General features: G+C 44.7%; 1 protein-coding gene and 1 long non-coding RNA gene across 7 annotated transcripts in view; one reads left to right on the top strand and one right to left on the bottom strand.

Moving 5' to 3' along the window:
* LOC140118736 (uncharacterized) overlaps positions 1-15384 on the top strand; it is a 150615-nt gene that overhangs the window by 97247 nt on the left and 37984 nt on the right. The window lies entirely within an intron of this gene.
* Positions 1-15384, bottom strand: part of FGR (FGR proto-oncogene, Src family tyrosine kinase) — a 90694-nt gene that overhangs the window by 55620 nt on the left and 19690 nt on the right. The window contains exons 2-3 of one of the 4 annotated variants that reach the window (XM_072137010.1): positions 7184-7230; positions 6564-6691 (exon numbers count right to left, since the gene is read on the bottom strand). The exons of 1 other annotated variant lie outside the window; for it this stretch is intronic. The gene's annotated coding sequence lies outside the window, so the exon portion shown is untranslated. Of the gene's footprint in view, positions 1-5806; positions 5893-6563; positions 6692-7183; positions 7231-15384 lie in introns of those variants that run through there. 2 more of the 4 variants (XM_072137009.1, XM_072137011.1) reach the window with 2 other exon arrangements.

The raw sequence follows: 15384 nt of genomic DNA, 5'->3' as shown, positions 1-15384 counted from the left end.
CACTTCCTGTTGCTGTTATATTACAGTGGCAGAAGGAGGAGGAAGAGAAGGGCTCTGTGCCGTTGAAAAAGCTTGTACCCTTGCCTAGTGTCTGTTTGTTGCTTTTCCGTTGTGACCCCGGTTCCGTGTTTGATCCTCTTCCGCCTGCCTTGACCTGTTGGATGTCCCCAATCCCATGCTGCCCGTCCTGACCTCCTGCCCGTCCCCGGCTACGATTCTGCCTAACGTCTGTGTACCTCGCCTTGGCTGCCACCGCGGACAAAGTCGCATCTGTGGAACGACCTGGTGGTACCACGCGCAGCAAATCCAACCCGTTTTGTGGCGGGCTCTGGTGAAAACCGGGTGCCACTTAGATTCCGGTCCCAGGTGTCAGCTTACGTCATCGTTGGCGGTGGTCCAGTGGGTCCACTACCCCTGGAGACTGACAGTAAGATATGGCCATGGACCCGCCAAGATTCTGCTATCTAAACTGGCTGATCTTACCACCGTTGTGGTCTAGCAGTCCCGGCAGATTTCCATGCAAGGTGAACAGCTCGAACAAGTCACCTCCATGCTGCAGCAGTTGATCGGCACTCAGCAACAGCCTCGGATTCCTGCAGCTCCTACTGCTACTCTGGTCCGCCTGCCTGCCGCTGAACCTAGGCTGAGACTTTCCATGCCTTACAAGTAAGATGAGGACCCGAAGTTGTGCAGAGGCTTTATCACCCAGTGCACATTGAGCTAATGCCAACTCGATTTGTCACGGAATGGTCTAACCTCCTTCTTTGCTAAGTTTCGGTCTGTCTTTGAGGAACCTGCACGGGCGTCTTCAGCTGACACGGCACTGCTGAACCTGCTTCAAGGGGACTTAACTGTTGGTGACTATGCGGTTCGGTTCCATACCCTGGCCTCTGAGCTAGCCTGGAACGACGCAGCCCTGACTGCAACCTTTAAAAAGAGACTTTTGGGACAAGTTAAAGACATGCTGTCTGCATGTGACCTGCCGTCTACTCATCTCGCTGGCCACTCGGATAGATATCCAGTTTATGGAGCGCTCTGAGGAGCTACGTCTCAAACAAGTGCAAGTCCGGGTTCGACGTTTGCCTTGCTTGGTTCCTGCCTTCCAAAGACCGCTTCAGCCTCCGGCTGTGACAGCTGCAGAGGAACTGATGCAGGTGGACAGAGCTTGGCTGTCTTCTTAGGAACGTTCCAGGCAATGTCAGGAGAACCTCTGCCTCTTCTATGCCAGCCTGGAATACTTCCTTCAGACCTGACCACTCTGTCCTCAGCGTCCAGGAGGCGCTTGCACCTAGAGTTCTTGGAAGAAGCATCCCTAGGTGATAACAAAGCTTCTCCACGTCTGAAACTTTGTGGATGTCTCTCTGGTCTTCCGACATCACCACCCTATGGTCTGCCTCAAGAAGCCTCTGGTCATCTCCTCTGTCAGTGGCCAAATTCTCTCCGATCCGGTACCGCACTGAGCCTTTGTTCCTGCAAATCGGGGCACTACATAAAGAGAGACTCTTGTTCTATGTGCTACCTTGGTCCACATCTTTCCTCCTGTTGGGCATTCCGAAGCTCCACGCACCTGTGCTTAACTGGAAGACGGGGGAAATTCTTCATTGGGGATCTGATTGCCAGTCTCGCTGCATGGTGGTTCCTCATCCAGTACCTTTCATGGTCTCTTCTGTGGTCCACAAGCCTCTGGAGGGTCTCCCAGCTTGCTATCAGGACTGCAGACGTCTTTTTGAAGAAGCAAGCCGAGATTTTTCCATTGCACCGTCCCTATGACTGCCCTGTTGATCTGCTGCTGGGTAAGTCTCCTCCTTGCGGTCAGGTGTACCCACTCTCTGTGCCCGAAACCGCAGCAATGTTGGACTACATCAAAGAGAACCTGCAGAGGGGGTTCATACATAAATCCTTTTCTTCTGGTGGCGCAGGCTTCTTTTTTTGTGACCAAAAAGGATAAGTCACTCCATCCATCTATCGACTACTGTGGTCTTAAAAAGGTCACCGTTTAGAACTGCTATCCTTTTCCATTGATCACTGAGCTGTTTAACCGCCTACGTGGGGCCAAGGTCTTCTTCAAATTGGACTTTTGTGTGGCCTACAACCTCATCCGTATACGCAAGGGAGATGAGTGGAAGACCGCTTTTAATACTCGTGAAGGAAACTTCAAGTACCTGGTTATGCTGTTTGGACTTTGTAATGCACCAGCCATCTTTCAGGAATTCGTCAACGACATCTTCAGAGACCTGCTTTATACCTATGTCGTGGTCTATTTTGACAATATCATAGAGTCCCATCGGTCCCATGTACGCCAAGTCCTCACCCGTCTAAGAGTCAATCACCTCTATGCCAAGCTTGAAAAATGTCAGTTTCATCAGAAGAGTCTTCCCTTTCTTGGCTGCATTATCTCTGACAGAGGTTTACAGAAGGATCCTGCTAAGTTGTCTGCTTTTCTTCAATGACCATGCCCAGTAGGACTGCGTGCAATGCAGAGATTCCTGGGCTTTGCGACTTACTACTGGCAGTTTATCCTGCACTTCTCCTCTCTTGTGTCTCCTATTGTGGCGCTCACCAAGAAGGACGTCAGTCCCTGACTCTGGCTTCTGCCAGCTGAAAAAGTCTTCTGTAAATTAAAGTCTGCCTTGGACTCAGCCCTAGTTCTCCCTCGGCCTGATGCAGAGAAGCTTTTCCATCTGAAAGTTGATACTTCCTCAGTAGGAGCTGGGGTAATGCTCACCCAAAAAGGGCCTAAAGGCTGAATTCTTACTTGCGGGTTTTTCTCTAAGACTTTCTCCTTCACAGAGAGGAATTACTCCATAGGAGATAGAGAACTACTGGCCATTAAACTTGCTCTGGAAGAATGGTGTTGTTTTCTGGAGGGAGCTTACCATCCGGTCTGCGTCTATACTGATCATAAGAATCTCCTTTATCTCCAGACTGCTCAATGCCTCAACCCAAGGCAAGCCCGCTGGTCGCTCTTCTTTTCACATTTTAACCTCTTATTTCACTTCCATCCTGCTGAGAAGAATGTCAAGGCTGATGCCCTCTTGACTTGGGGACATTACTCTCGTGTGGCTGGACACCCTGGAGTGCAATGCTCTGTAGCCCTTATTTCCCGTTACTGTTGGTGGCCTGATCTGGTCAAAGATGTACAGAATTTTGTGAGTTCCTGCACTTCCTGTGCTCGTAATAAGCCATCTCACCAGCTGGTCTACTACTGCCATTACCGATACCCAGCTGCCCATGATCTCACATGGCAATGGACTTCATTACGGATCTTCCATCCTCCTCTGGGAATACCATCATAACTGGTACCGGGTGGTAACTGACTTGTTCTCCTAGATGTCCCATTTTGTGCCTCTGCCAGGTCTGCTACCTGCCCCTCGCCTTGCCGGCCTGTTCTTCACCCACATCTTCCGGCTACATGGACCTCCTGAGCACAGTCAACTTCAGGTAAAGCTGTATTTCTCCTCTGCATACCACCCTTAGTCCAATGGACAAGTAGAGAAAGTTAACCAGACTCTGGGCTGCTATCTCCATCATTTTTTGTCTGCGCATCAGGACGACTGGTCCACTCTGTTGCCATGGGCGGAGTTTTTTTATAACTCCCTGGATTCAGCATCTGCCGGCTCCGCTCCATTTTTTTATCAACTCTGGACTGCATCCATGCTCTCCTCTTCCCCTGCCTGAGTCCTCAGACGTCCCTGTTGTTGAGGAGTTGGTACAGGATCTGAAGTCCATTTGGGAGCAGACTCGCTTTTCCTTGTTACAGGCTTCTGCCAGAACCAAGCTCCAGGCTGACAAGAAGCGCATGCCTCCTCCTAGCTTCTTTCCAGGTGACAAAGTCTGATTGTCCTCCAGGTATGTCAGGCTAAAGATCTCTGGCTACAAACTTGGTCCACGATTCCTGGGTCCTTTCGAGGTGCTTAGCCGCATCAATCCTGTGGCCTACAAGCTGTGCCTTCCTCCCACCATGCGCATCCCAAACTCCTTCCATGTATCTCAACTCAAGCCAGTCATCCTGAACTGCTTCTCCCAGCAAGTTTCTCCTCCTGCTCCTGAGGCTGACTCTACCAATGTCTTCGAGGTAAAAGAGGTCCTAGACATAAAGACGGTGTGAGGTAAACGGTTTTTGTGCCATTTAAAAAGCTTGTACCCTTGCCTTACTCTGATCCAGTGCTGCCCAGCCTGACCTCCTGCCTGTCCCCGACTACGATTCTGCCTAACATCCGTGTAGCTCACCTTGTGAGTGTAGTTGCACCTGTGGAACGACCTGGTGGTACCACCCCGCAGCAAGTCCAACCCGCTTTGCGGTGGCCTCTGGTGAAAATCAGGTGACACTTAGATTCCGGACCCAGGTGTCGGCTTACGTCATTGTTCGCGGTGGTCCAGTGGGTCCACTACCCCTGGAGCCTGACACTTATTATAAACAACCTGTGAATCTGCAGCACTGAGGGGCCCTGGAAACACCCACCATTAGCATATTTTATAAAGCATGCTTTAGAAGGAAGTAGGTCATGGATAGCAGCCCTGGTGTACACAATTTCAGTTGCTCAGACATGACCCTATAACTTCTGTCTTAGGGTCGGGCAGCCATTATGGATTCCTGCGTGACAACGTGGAGTTGAAATTTCTGTCTCTCTCTGCTCTGTGCCTGTAGCCACACCCCCTGCAGTCCCAGCACGGAGCTCACACTGATTCAATTCCTGCCAGCACATCGTGAGCAGAGAGAAGGTGCAAGCTACAAACTACAAAGAGATAAGTGATCCAGGGGAAGGGGGAGGCAGGCACACAGGAGCTAAAAGAGCAATAAAACTGAGTAAAATTGTAAAGGCAGGGGTTAAAATGATATTAATTTTGTAAACATCACCAGGGGATTGAGATTTGAGAATTTTCTTTTGTGGAAACCCCTTTAACTTTTGGCATGGAAGGAGCAACCGAACAATAAAAACAAAGCTATGAGTGGCATATGTGTGCATAACTCTAGATAACATAGCCATTAGCTAGGATAGATAAATCATGGTGACGGAATCCGTTTTAATCCAGCATTTTCTACTTTGACAGTAATTCCAATAAAATACCACCCCAAAAATATTGAAAAGTAGAAAGATAAGAAATAGCAATAAAATTACATCTTTATTGGTAGCACAAAAATGTCAAGGTAAAAATCACTGTATTACAAGTCACATAGCCTCCCATACTGGTAAAGAAATAATATATACAGAGTACCTAATGAATTATATAGATCCCTCTAAAACATACTTGCCATGTTCATCCCGGGTAAGGTTTGTAAACAGCCATTTGTTGGTCAAACAGGAAGCCTAAAAAGGAGTGGGGTCCATATTCACTGTGATGCTCATCAGGGGAAGGAGGGACAAAGAAATTTTCTCAGAAACGCATGCTGGGGGCAAGCTGGATATGGACCTCCCCTTCTGTTTGGTCTCTGTGTGGCATACCTTTTTTTTTTACCCCTTTTGGGAAGGAAAATGCTTATGTACTTCTGCTATGGCAGTTTACAAACCTTACCTGGGATGCATGTGGTTGGAATGTTTTAGGGGGGGGGGGGTTATATTGGGGGAGATTTATCAGAAGTATCTGAGGAAAAACTTTTCTAGTTTCCCATGGAAACCAATCAGAGATCAGCTTTAATTTTATAGACCACTGTGGGAAAATTAAAGTTGAGCTCCGGTTGGTTGCTGTGGGCAACAATAACACAGTTCTGCTCTCAGACACTAATGATATTATTTCTATACATGTATGGGGGGGGGGTCAATCCATGCCATGCCAAGGCTATGCCTTGTAACAGTGTGAGTTTTACCTTCCTGTTTTCATGCTACGATTAAAGATATCTGGGTAGATTTATCAGGATTGTCTGTTCTAGTTGTTCATGCCAAGCAATCAGAGCTCTGCTTTTATTTTCCAACAGCAGTTTGTAAAATGATAGCTGAGCTCTTATTGGTTGCTGTGACAAATTGAACAGTTTTTCTCTAAGACACATTTGGTAAAACTCCTCTATCATTTTTATTGCTATTTCTTAGTACTGGTGTTATCCCTACACAATATTTTAGAGGAGGTAAGTTGACTTAGAGGGTTTGGTTCTTTACACATTTGCTGTCTGGCCCTGTATATAGCCGTTAGCCCCCTTCATATAGCCGGCCAGCCCCCAGTATAAAGCCAGACAGTCTTTCCAGGATATAACCAGGCAGCCCCCGAGTATACAGTCAACCCCTGTATGTAGCCAGCCAGCATCCAGTTTGTGGCCAGACAGTCACTCCAGTATATAGCCAGTCAGCCCCTGTATATAGCCAACCAGCCCCAACCCCCAGTATATAGCCAGCCAGTAGCCTCAGTATACAGCCTGCCACCCCCCAGTATACAGCTTGCCAACCCCCCCCCCCCCCAGTATATAACCAGGCAGTCCGCTGTATACAGCCAGCCCCAGGCCAGCACATAAAATAATAAACTCTGTTCATAGTCTGTGCACATGCACCTGGCGCTGGCGGTGGTAGTGGATCAAGTAGCAGACCTGCGGTGGAGCATCAGAAAGGTGAGTACAGTTTATTATTTTTAGATACCTGAGTATAAGCCTCAACCCAGCCGGCCCACTGGGATTTCCCCGGGTGGGTTACATGATATTAGTTTACGGTTACAGTTTATCTTCCCTTTCTTGTGCAATGCCCTCCACTCAGGTAGCAGAGAATGTCTAGAAGACACATCCAGAACATTATGCCTGAGCATATCTCTAAATGCTGTTATGCGCAGCTTGAGCTCTTTTTTATAACCTTCATTAGTAAAGAAAAAAAAGTTAGGACAACTAGAAATATTCTTCTTGATGAATAGGTTATTCTTTTCCTCAAATTGACCAAACTGACACTTGCAGTTTGTACATGAACATGCTACAGGAACATTAAAATATGCTAAATATTGTTTAATATTGCATTACAATCTACCATGTGTAATAGTGGAATATGATTTAAAATCTTTCCAATAATCCTAGTATGTAAAGTCAATTGGTATCCCAATTCTTGACTGTTATGGCATATAACTAGATCATATCTAAAACAAATCATTAATGATCTGATCTCGAAATATATCTGCTTAAATACAAACTCACTTTTGTGATCTTGTAAAAAAATGTGTATTACTATATACATTTAATAACACTTGTAGCCACATGGGAAGACATTATACTTACTAATGAAAACAAGTGTCAGAATTTAGACATCACCCAATGGGAATAGTCTGAAAAACAGGAAAACAGGGAAGGATCTTTATTCTTTCATGTATCTGATGTTGCATATAACAGACCTGTGCGTTTTTTAAAATGCATCCGTTTTTGACAGGTTTTAATTAAGATAATTGGTAAAACGCATGCTGCCCTAAGTCATAGGTCCTCACATGCTAGCTGCCGTTGCCAGTGAAAGACGATACCGAAACCTGCAATAGGGTTCAATTTTACCATTTCCCATGTCAGTTAAGCATATCTCTAAACACCACTATTTTCTATAAGCATGGATGCAAAGCTCAGACAAACTCTTCATTTTTAGATTTCCCCTGCTTTCTCTTCTTCTCTTTTTTAGGGTGATGCCACACATCACGTTTTAAAGCATCCGCTTCCAGTCCTTTAACTGGTTCACGACCGCCCGCCGTGTATTCACAGCGGCGGTCGTGTGCAGCTGCATGTAGAGGGCTCACGGGCTGAGCCCTCTCCATAGCCGGTGAGACTTTGCTGCATATTGCCACCACGATCTCTCAAAAAGGTGGCGGCCGCCATCCTACCTATGATCGTCGCTCCCTGTGACGTCATCAGGAAGCTGCGATCCGTCTCCATGGTAGCCTCGGGTCTTCCGAAGACCCAAGGCTATTTAGTTTTAACCCCTTCATTACAATGTGTTGATAGCACATTGTAATGAATGAGGAGGAAAATCCCCATATACAGCCATACTGGAGTATGGCAGTTATGATAGGATCGATCAGACAACCTAAGGTTAAAGTACCCTAGGGAGTCTGAAAAATAGTAAAAAGAAAAATTAAAAAAAGTTTAAAAAAAAATTATAATAAAAAAACCTAAAAATTCAAATCACCCCTCTTTCCCTAGAACTGAGTAAAATATAAATAAACAGTAAAAATCATAAACACATTTGGTATTGACGCGTCCGAAAATGCCCGTTCTATCAAAATATATTAACGGTTTTTCAATGCATTTAACCCCGTAAAGGAAAATAGCGCCCAAAGTCGAAAATGGCACTTTTTTGCCATTTTCAAAAATATAAAAAAAATCTATAAAAAGTGATCAAAAGGTCGTACAGTCATAAAAATGGTATAATTGAAAATATTATCAAATTTCTCAAAAAATGACACCACCCACAACTCCATACAACAAAGAATAAAAAAGTGATTATTGCCAGAAGATGGCAAAATTTAAAAAAAAATTTTGTACAGGAGGTTTTAATTTTTGTAAATGTATGAAAACATTATAAAACCTTTACAAATTTGGCATCCCCATAATCGTACCAACCCAAAGAATAAAGTAGACATGTCATTTGGAACGCTCAGTGAAAGCCGTAATATCCAAGCCCACAAGAAAATGGCGCAAATGCGTTTTTTCACCATTTTCACTGCATTTGGAATTTTTTTCCCGCTTCTGAGTACACGACATGAAATATTTAATACCATCACTATGAAGTGCAATTTGTTACGCAGAAAACAAGCCATCGCACAGCTCTTTACGTGTAAAAATAAAAAATTTATAGATTTTTGAAGGTGAGGAGTAAAAAATGGACATGAAAAAACAGGAAAGGGCCCTTAACCCCTTATCACCGACACTAGTTTTCAGCTCAATGACCAGACTCGATTTTTCAAATCTGACAAGTCTCACGATAATTGGTTATAACTTCGGAACGCTTTAACATATCCCGGTGATTTTGAGAATGTTTTCTCGTGACACATTGTACTTCATGTTAGTTATAAAATTTAAATGATAAGTTTTGCATTTCGTTCTGAAAAAAAGTGAAAATTTGGCAAAAGTTTGTAAAAATTCTTCATTTTCCAAGTTTCAAATGTTCTGGTTTCCAGACAAGATGTAAAACTACCCAAAAAGTTTGATAATTAACATTTACAGAATATCTGCTTTATGTTGGGATGATAACTTATGCGTCCTGTCATTTTTCTAGGATGTTATGAGGTGCAGAACTTTAGGTGCGATTTTTCTTATTTTCATGAAAATTGCCAAAACTCACATTTTGAGGGACAACTCAGCTTCCAAGTGACTTTGAGAGGCCTAAATAATAGTAAAACCCCATAAATTACCTCACTATAGAAACTTCACCCCTCAACGTATGTAAAACAACTTCTATTAAGTCTATTAACCCTTTAAGTGTTTCACATGGGTTAAAAAATATGGACCTGCGATTAAGAAACTATTGAATTTTTTTGGAAAATACATTCATTTAGGCCAAAACTGACATTTTCAGAATAAATTAAATGATGAAACGCACTGCAACGCTTGATGCCCAATTCCTCCCGAGTGTACTGATACCCCATATGTGGCGGTAAACTGCTGTACGGGCGCACGGCTGAGTATAGAATGAATGGAGGCGCCATTCACTGCGGATTTGTATTGTCACATTGTACGACCTATAAATTTTTATTTTTTTTGGTAATACAAACATATGAGGGCTTATTTTTTATGGGATGAGATACAATGTATAGATAATTTATTTTGGGAGTCTAAAGCTTATTCTTGAGATTTTATTAACTATTTCAAGGGGGACATAAACAAAATCATCAATTTTATTTTGGATTGTTAGCATTTATTTTCCCCCCGCTCACCGTAATGTAAAAATAATATTTTATCTTTATTCTCTGGTTCACTACGATTGCGGTGATACCTCATTTATATAGTTTTTCTTATTTTTGCTTAATTTTCCTGAGCAAAACCAATATTGGAGAAAATCGCATTGTTTTTACTATTGACAACTTTTCAGGGCCATAACTTCTGTATTTTTCTGTTGTCAGATCTGGTTGAGGGCTTATTTTTTGCGAAAACAGTTGTTCTTTTCAGTCGTATCATATTAGGGAATGTAACTTTTTTTGATCACTTTTTAGAACATTTTTTGTGATGGTGTTTGATAGAAAATTATATATTATGGGAAGTTTTCCGAGTTTTTTTTTTACGTAGTTCACCGAGCGGGTTCAATATTGATTTAGATTTATTGTACAGATTAATACGGACGCGGTGATACCAAATATGTATGTTTTTGTGTTTTATTTACTGTATATGCAAAAAGTTTGAATTTTTTTTTTTTTTTTTAACTTTTTTACATTTTCCACCTTTTGGCTTGAACAAGCGATCATCCGATCACTTATTCAAGCCTCTACACTGCAATACACTTGTATTGCAGTGTAAAGTGTAAGTAACTGAGCATGCCGCGCATGCTCAGTTACTTACAGCCGGGTCCTGCCAGGAAGGCAGGACCCGGGGAGAAGAGGAGCTGACAGCCTCGGGTCACTCGTCGGGACCCGGGGCAGCGGCAGGAGGGATTGGATCCCCCGGTAAGCACACCGGGGGGGTCCGATCCACGGCGGACACACTTGCACGCCGCAGTCCTGCTTGACCGCGGCGTGTAAGGGGTTAAACACCCGGGATCGGAGTTCTTCCGATCCCGGGTGTTAGTGCCGGGTCTGGTCTGTGATATCACAGCCCGACACCGGCACTAAACTGAACCGATGTCCCGAAATCTTGTTCTGACGCGGCGCCGTAGAAAGGCGTCGCGTCAGAAGAAGTACCCTTAATGACCGCCGTAGAATCCCGATAGGGCGGTCATTAAGGGGTTAACCTGTTAAAAACGCATGTGTTTTTTTTAATGTTTACCATGTGTTTGGTGGTTTTAATCTGTTTCACAGTTACCTACACTTCTAGCAGTAAAAATAAACAGGTTCAAAGCAGCCAAACGCATGGTAAACATTGTAAACAAGTATTTTAACCCCTTAACGCTGAAGCCACTTTTCACCTTCCTGACACAGCCCATTTTTTCAAATCTGCCCTGTGTCACTATAAATGGTTATAACTTTGAAACGCTTTAACATATCCAAGTGATTTTAAAATTGTTTTCTCGTGACACTTTGTACTTCATGTTAGTTGAAAAATTTTGGTGGTATATTTTGCATTTATTTAATCAGAAAATCAGATATTTGGTGAAAATTTGGAAAAATTCTCGATTTTCGAACTACAAAATGTTCTACTTTTTCCACACATAGTCATAACAGCAAAAAAACTTAATAACTAACATTCACCAAATGTCTACTTTATGTGGACATAGTTTTTTATGCATACTCTTATTTTTGCAGGATGTTATGGGGTTTTGAACGTTAGGTGCAATTTTTCACATTTTCATAAAAAAAACAAAATCCTGCTATTGAGGGACCTGCTCAGGTTTCAAGTCACTTGAAAGGCCTAAATAAAAGTAAAACCCCATAAATTACCCCATTATAGAAATTACACCCCTAAACATATGTAAAACAACTTTTATGAAGTTTGTTAACCCTTTAATTGTTTTACAGGGGTTAAAACAAAATCGGATACAATTTTGAAAGTAAATTTTTTTGGGCTAAATTAATGTGTTTTCCAAAAAATTTACAAATTCTCAGTGGATAAAATACCAAAACGCTCCACAAAATTTGATACCCAATCCCTCCCGCGTATAATAATACCCCATATGTGGTGGTAACCTGCTGTATGGGCACACGCCAGGGCATCGAAGGAAAGCTGCGCCATTCAGAGCAGATTATGCATTGGCTATACAATCTTTATTTTTTTTGGCAATTCGGACATGTAAGGGCTTATTTTTTGCGAAATGAGATGCACTTTACAAATACTTCATTTTAGTGGGCCATTAGCTTATTGATGAGATTTTATTAACTCTCTGGTTTCCTTTCTTTTTGTATTTTTTGGGGATATTACACCGTACACTAAAAATACTATAATATCTTTATTCTACAGATCACTACGATTACGGTGATACCTCATTTATATAGTTTTTCATTTATTTTTACAATTTTACTGGAAAAAACTAATATAGAGGAAATCTCATTTGTTTTTGCATCGCCATCTTTACGGAGATATAACGCTAATATTTTTCGGTTGACAGAGCTGGTTTAGGGCTTATTTTTTGCGTGTTGAGTTGTTCTTTTCAGTGATACCATTTTGGCATACATAACTTTTTTTTATCACTTTTTAGAACATTTTTGTGAAGAGATTTTATGAAAAATAGCCATTTTTGGCGAGTTTTTCGTGTTTTGTTTTTGCGGCATTCACCGAGCGGGTCCAGTAATATTACTGAGTTATTGTACAGATTGTTACGGACGCGGCAATACGCTGTTTTTCTGGTGATTTTGTGTTTTATTACTTTATTAGATGTGTATAGGGAATGTGCAGCTAGTACCATACTGTGAGGAATTTGCTGGGAGACCTGCGACCGTTGTGTTTAGCTCTTAGTGACACGCATATCCACCTCAAACACCGAAGTGGGACAATTTATTAGGGGTTTGAGTAGAATTAGGCAGAGTCTGCTGATTTTTTTTTTTTTACCTGTATTTCATTTTATAGCTCAAACTCATCTTGCAAAGCAGTGTGCTCTCTGTGTAGGCTACAAAATAGCCATAGGAGAACCCCAACGGCTTACTTAGGCCTACAATAGCGTTATATTTTCCTTTTTTTTGTTTGCTTGTGGCTGGGCTTGCTGGCACTAGTAGTGCAGCTAGTACCATACTGTGAGGAATTTGCTGGGAGACCTGCGACCGTTGTGTTTAGCTGTTAGTGACACGCATATCCACCTCAAACACCAAAGTGGGACAATTTATTAGGGGTTTGAGCAGAATTAGGCAGAGTCTGCTGATTTTTTTTTTTTTACCTTTATTTCATTTTATAGCTCAAACTCATCTTGCAAAGCACAAAATCCAGTTGTGTGCTGTCAGTGTAGGATAGAAACTAGCCATAGCAATAGGATAGCATCGTTTTGTTAAAAAAATAAAAAAAAATAAACACAAATTTTTTTTTTTTTTCAAGTTTACACTTTAATTTGGAAAATGTTTAACCCGAGGGCTAGGGGTAGAGGACGAGGGCGTGGACGTGGGCGTCCAACTACTGCAGGGGTCAGAGGCTGTGGTCCTGGGCGGGGTGAGACACCACCTGCTGATGGGGGAGCAGAGGAACGCCGCAGAGGTACACTCCCCAGGTTCATCATGTCTCAAGTTACTGGGACTCGTGGTAGAGCACTGTTGAGGCCAGAACAGTGCGAAGAGGTGATGTCGTGGATTGCGGACAATGCTTCTAGCCATTTGTCCACCAGTCAGTCTTCCACGCAGTCCACCCATGTCACCGAAATCGGCACTCCTCCAGTTCCTCCACCTCAGCCTCCTTCCCCCCAGTCTGCCCCCTCCCACCAAAATTTGGCATTTGAACCGGCATACTCTGAGGAACTGTTTTCTGGACCCTTCCCACAGTCACAAACCACTTGTCCTGCTGCTGCTGAGCTATTTTCCGATGCCCAGGTTTTCCACCAGTCGCAGTCTGTGGGTGATGATGACATTATTCACGTAGTGGAAGAAGTGTGTAAACAGGTGTCGGACGATGAGGAGACACGGTTGTCAGACAGTGGTGAAGTTGTTGTCAGGGCAGGAAGTCCGAGGGGGGAGCAGACTGAGGTATCGGAGGATGATGAGGTGACAGACCCAAGCTGGGTTGATAGGCCGGGTGAACACAGTGCTTCTGAGACGGAGGCGAGTCCTATAGCAGAACAGGTTGGAAGAGGCAGTGGTGGGGCCAGACGGAGAGGCAGGGCCAGAGCTGGTGCATCAGCGCCAAATGTTGCCCGTAGTCACGCTACCGTGGCGAGGGCTAGATTTTCAGAAGTCTGGAGGTTCTTTAAAGAAACACCGGATGACCGACGGACTGTGGTGTGCAACCTTTGCCAAACCAGGATCAGCAGGGGTTCCACCACTACTAGCTTAACTACCACCAGTATGCGCAGGCATCTGAATGCTAAACACCCCATTCAATGGCACCAAGCCCGTTCACCTCCGGCCGGGCACACCACTGCTCCTTCCCCTGTGTCATCTGCTAGTCAGCCCCCTGCCCAGGACCCCGGCCCAAACACCTCCCGTGCGAAAACCCCATCTTCGCCTCCACGATCCTCCACAGCATCCACCAGTGTTCAGTTCTCCATACCCCAGACGCTGGAGCGCAAAAGGAGGTATAGCGCAACCCACCCACACGCCCAAGCCCTCAACGTCCACATCTCTGAGTTGCTTAGCCTGGAGATGCTGCCCTATAGGCTGGTAGAGACCGAGGCCTTTCGAAACCTCATGGGGGCGGCCGCCCCTCAGTATTCGGTCCCCAGCCGCCACTACTTTTCCCAATGTGCCGTCCCAGCCCTGCACAAGCACGTGTCAGAGAACATCCTCTGTGCCCTGACCAACGCCGTTTCTGACAAGGTCCACCTGACCATGGACACGTGGACGAGTGCTGCCGGGCAGGGCCACTATATATCGCTGACGGCACATTGGGTTAACTTGGTGGAGGCTGGGACCGAGTCTGACCCTGGGGCTGGTCATATACTGCCGACGCCGAGGATTGCGGGGCCTACCTCGGTCCAGGTCTCAAAGGCCTACTATGCCTCCTCCTCCTCCCACCCCTCCTCCACCTCCTCCTCTGAATTACCATCCGTGGGCATGGCGCCATCAGTCGGTAGCTCTAGGCACAGCAGCAGTGCCATCGCTAAGCGACAGCAGGCGGTGCTCAAACTGCTGAGCCTAGGCGATAAAAGGCACACCACCCAAGAGTTATTACAGGGCATCACGGCGCAGACTGATCTGTGGCTGGCACCGCTGAACCTGAAGCCAGGCATGGTTGTGTGTGACAACGGCCGTAACCTGGTGGCAGCTCTGCAACTCGGCAGACTGACACATGTGCCATGCCTGGCCCATGTGTTAAATCTCATAGTTCAGCGTTTCCTCAAGACATACCCCAATCTGTCTGATTTGCTCACGAAGGTGCGCCGCATCTGTGCGCATTTCAGGAAGTCCAGCACAGATGCTGCCACTCTCAGGGCAGCGCAGCGCTGCCTCCAACTGTCCGCTCACCGACTGTTGTGCGACGTGCCCACGAGGTGGAATTCAACACTAACCATGTTATCCAGAGTTTACCAGCAGCGCAGAGCGATTGTAGACGGCCAGATGTCAACTTCCACCAGAACTGGTAGTCAGGTCAGTCAGCTTCCTCAAGTCTACAATGAGGAGTGGACGTGGATGTCTGATATCTGTCAGGTGCTGAGTAACTTTGAGGAGTCAACACAGATGGTCAGTGGTGATGCCGCCATCATCAGCCTCACCATCCCG

The sequence above is a fragment of the Engystomops pustulosus genome, chromosome 2, assembly GCF_040894005.1.
Source record: "Engystomops pustulosus chromosome 2, aEngPut4.maternal, whole genome shotgun sequence".
NCBI classification, from domain to species: Eukaryota; Metazoa; Chordata; class Amphibia; order Anura; family Leptodactylidae; genus Engystomops; species Engystomops pustulosus.
This window is presented reverse-complemented; position numbering and strand designations above follow the sequence as displayed.